The sequence below is a fragment of the Bubalus bubalis genome, chromosome 21 (assembly GCF_019923935.1).
Source record: "Bubalus bubalis isolate 160015118507 breed Murrah chromosome 21, NDDB_SH_1, whole genome shotgun sequence".
NCBI classification, from domain to species: domain Eukaryota; kingdom Metazoa; phylum Chordata; class Mammalia; order Artiodactyla; family Bovidae; genus Bubalus; species Bubalus bubalis.
This window is the reverse complement of record NC_059177.1, coordinates 52,602,509-52,608,541: the sequence shown is the minus strand read 5'-3', so window position 1 is coordinate 52,608,541 and position 6,033 is coordinate 52,602,509.

Below are 6,033 nucleotides of genomic sequence, written 5' to 3'. Positions count from 1 at the left end.
CAAGGTATCTGGCTTGTGACAGCGCCTACTCCCTGGCCTTTGAGGCATCCCCAGTACCCAGTTCAAGAGCCTCAAAGCCCTTCTCATGGCTTCTCTGGAGGTATGGAAACTGAGGCTCTAACAAGGGGATGGCTAGTTCCTGCTGAGACTCATTGAGCTGGAACTTGAGTTTTCCTTTTTCCCCACACTTTTTCTCTTCACTTTTAAGAGAACAGCTCATGGGCGGAGGGAGGTGAGCTGTCTGGGGCCTGGAAGGTGAAATCCTGAGAGGAAGCAGTTTGCAAGCCTGGGTCTTCATGAATCAGCAGAGTGACATCTTGCCCTCCTCATCACTCCATTGAAGTCCCACCCCAAGAATCCCATCTCCTCATACTATACAGGAGGATGACTCACTCCTGCTCCACCCTGCTGTTAAGTGTTGTCAAGAACATGGAGTAATGAGATCGCTATCATTACACTGCTACAGGAGATGGACTGGGACCAGCACTGTGAAAAACTTTGGGATCATTTAGTAAAGCAGAAAATGTGCCTAACTCACAACCTGCTGGTCCGTTACTTACAGTGTGCCCTGGAAATATCATGCATGTAAGCAGCAGGAAAGCCACGTGAGACTGTTGGCAGTGGCACTGTTGAGTACAGTCCCAACTAGAAACCCACCAGCTGTCATCAAAGGCAGGATGAATGCACAGGATACTCAGGAGCAATGAGAACACAGCAACATGGTAAATCTCATAAAAACATATTGTTGAAAGAAGTCAAACACATATCACATGAAGTTCAAAAACAGGCAGCACAAACTATTTTTAGGGACTGCTAAGTCACTTCAATTGTGTCCGACTCTTTGGGAGCCACCAGGCTCCTCTGTCCATGGGATTCTCCGGGCAAAAACACTAGACTGGGTTGCCATGCCCTCCTCCAGGGGATCTTCCCGACCCAGGGATCGAACCCACATATGTTTCCTGTATTGGCAGGCAGGTTCTTTACCATGGAGCCATCAGGGAATACATCGTACAAAAATCAAAAGAATGATTAGTGAAGTGAAAGTCACTCAGTCGTGTCCGACTCTTGTGACCCCATGGACTGTAGCCCACAAGGTTCCTCTGTCTATGGGATTATCCAGGCAAGAATACTGGAGTGGGTTGCCATTTCCTTCTTCAGGGAATCTTCCAGATCCAGGAATCGAACCCATGTCTTCTGCACTGCAGGCAGATTCTTTACTGACTGAGCTAGGAGGGAAGCCCTAGAGAAGAAGACAATGATTAGTCCTATAATTAGACTGCCTCTGAGAAAAAAGAGTAAGGAAAAGAGAGAAGAAAGAAAACCCAGAGAAGCAAAACCACCTCTACTCTTCTGGCTCTGTGGAAAGTAATGCTCTGTGGGGAATAATCAACCAAGAATAAAAGATAACTGAATAAAGACCAAGCATATTCATGACCACCAATGTGAATACAAAGAAAAACCTCTACTTACACAATAAGTCAGAAATTCTTATACTGGGTAGAAAAAAAATCCACTCATGTGCTACTTGAGACTCACCTAAAACAAAGTAATATGAAGCAGTTGAAAGTAAAAGATGGGCCGAAATACAGTAAATATATGTAAGCAAAAATAGAAATGACAAGATTAATTTCTAAAGATGTAATTCAGGATAAAAGCTTTAAACAGAAAAAATAAAGTTATTTTACGGTGAAAAAAGATAAAAATTATAATGACTATGTGATAGCAAGGGATTCCCTAGTGGCTCAATAGTAAAGAATTCACTTGCAATGCAGGAGACACGAGTTTGGTCCCTGGGTCAGGAAGATCCCCTGGAGAAGGAAATGGCAACCCACTCCAGTATTCCTGCTAAGATAATTCCACAGACAGAGGAGCCTGGCAGGCTACAGTCCATGGGCCTGCAAGAGTCAGACGTGACTTAGAGACTAAACCGCCACCATTACCATGTAATATCATGACATCAAACACAAGTGATACATGAGAAACAGAAAAACCTCACTTGCAGTAGGAGAGTCTTCTCCAGCTCTGCCTATCTTTGAGGGATGGAACATCTATAAAAGTCAACCATAAACTAGACTACTAAGAAAATCACAGTTAACCTCCCTAAAAGCAGAACTATTCTGGGCCACAGCTTTAACCATAATGCAATGAACAAGGATTTAATAACAATTAAGTGAGATTAAACAAATGATTTAAAAATCTTAAAAATAAAGTTGGTTAACTTATTTCAAGGAAATAAAAACATTATATCAACTATTTAGAAAATACTAGTAATTAGAGCAATGCATTGAAAAAACTTACTTGAACTTGGGTATGGTCAAGGCAAATCCATAACTTTAAATGTATTTACTACTGAGTAACAAACAATGAAGGAAGTGGAGAACACCACTAGACCATTCAGGTATGACATAAATCAAATCCCTTGTGACTATACAGTGGAAGTGAGAAATAGCTTTAAGGGACTAGATCTGATAGACAGAGTGCCTGATGAACTATGGATGGAGGTACGTGACATTGTACAGGAGACAGGAATCAAGACCATCCCCAAGAAAAGGAAATGCAAAAAAGCAAAACGGCTGTTTGAGGAGGCCTTACAAATAGCTGTGCAAGGTAGGGAAGTGAAAAGCAGAGGAGAAAAGGAAAGATATACCCATCTGAATGCAGAGTTCCAAAGAATAGCAAGGAGAGACAAGAAAGCCTTGCTCAGCGATCAATGCAAAGAAATACAGGAAAATAATAGAATGGGAAAGACTAGAGATCTCTTCAAGAAAATTAGAGATACCAAGGGAACATTTCATGCAAATATGGGCTCTATAAAGGACGGAAATGGTACGGACCTAGCAGAAGCAGAAGATATTAAGAAGAGGTGGCAAGAATACACAGAAGAACTGTACAAAAAAGATCTTCACGACCCAGATAATCACGATGGTGTGATCACTCACCTAGAGCCAGACATCCTGGAATGCGAAGTCAAGTGGGCCTTAGGAAGAATCACTACGAACAAAGCTAGTGGAGGTGATGGAATTCCAGTTGAGCTATTTCAAATCCTGAAAGATGATGCTGTAAAAGTACTGCACTCAATATGCCAGCAAATTTGGAAAACTCAGCAGTGGCCACAGGACTGGAAAAGGTCAGTTTTCATTCCAGTCCCTAAGAAAGGCAATGCCAAAGAATGCTCAAACTACCACACAATTGCACTCATCTCACACGCTAGTAAAATAATGCTTAAAATTCTCCAAGCCAGGCTTCAGCAATACGTGAACCGTGAACTTCCAGATGTTCAAGCTGGTTTTAGAAAAGGCAGAGGAACCAGAGATCAAATTGCCAACATCCACTGGATCATTGAAAAAGCAAGAGAGTTCCAGAAAAACATCTATTTCTGCTTCATTGACTATGCCAAAGCCTTTGACTGCGTGGATCACAATAAACTGTGGAAAATTCTGAAAGAGATGGGAATACCAGACCACCTGACCTGCCTCTTGAGAAACCTGTATGCAGGTCAGGAAGCAACAGTTAGAACTGGACATGGAACAACAGACTGGTTCCAAATAGGAAAAGTAGTACATCAAGGCTGTATATTGTCACCCTGCTTATTTAACTTATATGCAGAGGACATCATGAGAAACGCTGGGCTGGAGGAAGCACAAGCTGGAATCAAGATTGCCAGAAGAAATATCAATAACCTCAGATGTGCAGATGACACCACCCTTACGGCTGAAAGTGAAGAAGAACTAAAGAGCCTCTTGATGAAAGTGAAAGAGGAGCGTGAAAAAGTTGACTTCAAACTCAACATTCAGGAAACTAAGATCATGGCATCTGGTCCCATCACTTCCTGGGAAATAGATGGGGAAACAGTGGAAACAGTGACAGACTTTATTTTCTTGGGCTCCAGAATCACTGGAGATGGTGACTGCAGCCATGAAATAAAAAGATGCTTGCTCCTGGGAAGAAAATTTATGACCAACCTAGACAGCATATTAAAAAGCAGAGACATTAGTTTGTCAACAAAGGTCCGTCTAGTCAAAGCTATGGTTTTTCCAGTAGTTGTGTATGGATGTGAGAGTTGGACCATAAAAAAAGCTGAGCACTGAAAAATTGATGCTTTTGAACTGTGGTGTTGAAGAAGACTCTTGAGAGTCCCTTGGACTGCAAGGAGATCCAACCAGTCCATCCTAAAGGAAATCATTTCTAAATATTCATTGGAAGGACTGATGCTGAAGCTGAAACTCCAATACTTTGGCCACCTGATGCAAAGAGCTGACTCATTTGAAAAGACCCTGATGCTGGGAAAGACTGAAGGCACGGGAGAAGGGGACGACAGATGAGGAGATGGTTGGATGGCATCACTGACTCAATGGACATGAGTTTGAGTAAACTCCAGGAGTTGGTGATGGACAAGGAAGCCTAGTGTGCTGCAGTCCATGGGGTCGCAAAGAACTGGACATGACTGAGAGACTGAACTGAACAAAGAATGAAAATAAATGAATTAAATGTTTGAAGCAAGAAATTGTAGAATGTACAAAATAACCCCCAGGAAAATTTATAAGAAACACATACAAAATATAAAATTATCTTCTAATCAATTATTACAGCAGAGTTAGGACTGAACTCTATGATCTGGATCTCTGTAAAAACAAATATTAAATGCAATAACAGCTGTATTTTACACTGATAGTATATATTCCACCAAGATGGTATAGTAGGCATGAATAATGTACTCCTAACAATACAGCTTTAAAAAATAAAGCTAGAATCGCAGAAGGAAATAGTCTTTGTTCCCAAATGTGGGTGTCCCTGTCTATACATATGTTTTTATAGATGTCATCTTTTTCACATATAAATTCTTTATCAGGTAAAACTTTTTTAATGCATAATATGAAAAATAATAAAACAATCTCTAAGTTTCCCCTAAGTTGTAGAACTTTTTAGTATCATTATCAATACTCCCATTGATTATTTAAAAATAATAAATGTTCTTTACCTTCCAAAAAAGAAACAGTCTTCTCAGAAATCAACAGATTTATAGATATAAACTATCAGAAGTGTTGAGAGGATTTGAATAACACAATCAACAAACCTGATGCAATCACTTTCAGCTAGAACTCTGTTTCAAAACACACACTTTTATTTCACACACACATGAAATATTCAATAAAAATTACCAAATACTAGGCACAAAGAAAACCTCAATAAATTCTCCTATCCCTCTCCCAAAATATCTGTCAGGAGATTAAACAACACATAGATAGAACTCTTGGGTTAAGTAAGAAATACAGTGTGAAATTAAAAAGTAATATAGAAATGAATGACAAAGAAACGAATGACAATGAGGTCAAATGTCAAATGAGGCCAAAGTGAGACTCACAGGAAATTTTATGGAATTAACTGAAAATATCAGAAACCAAAAATAATGAATGAATTAAGCATACTACTCAAGAAGTCAGAAAAAGAACAATAAAATAAAGCCCCCCAAGGGGGAACATTGGACTACTAAAGCTAAAAGAATTTTCATGAAATAAACAAAAAGAAGGGTATTTGATCACTAAAATCAAAAGGCAGTTTGTACCATTTAGGAGTTCCCAAGTAAAACGTTCACTTAAACAGGCTTGAAATTTCTGTCTCCTCACTTCAGTGATAGCAACTTCATTGTGAGTCAGTCCCCTTATTGAAAAATGGTGGCCAGCATCCTTCTGCTTCATCATCCACATTAAGACAGAGGATGTATTTCTCTCCTCTCAGGTCTCAGTTCAGTCACTCAGTCGTGTCTTTTTGTGACCCCATGGACTGCAGGATGCCGGGCCTCCCTGTCCATCACCAACTCCCGGAGTTTACTCAAACTCATGTCCACTGAGTCTGTGATGCCATCCAACCATCTCATCCTCTGTCATCCCCTTTTCCTCCCACCTTCAATCTTTCCCAGCATCAGGGTCTTTTCAAATCAGTCAGTTCTTCGCATCAGGTGGCCAAAGTATTGGGGTTTCAGCTTCAGCATCAGTCCTTTCAATGAATATTCAGAAATGATCTCCTTTAGGATGG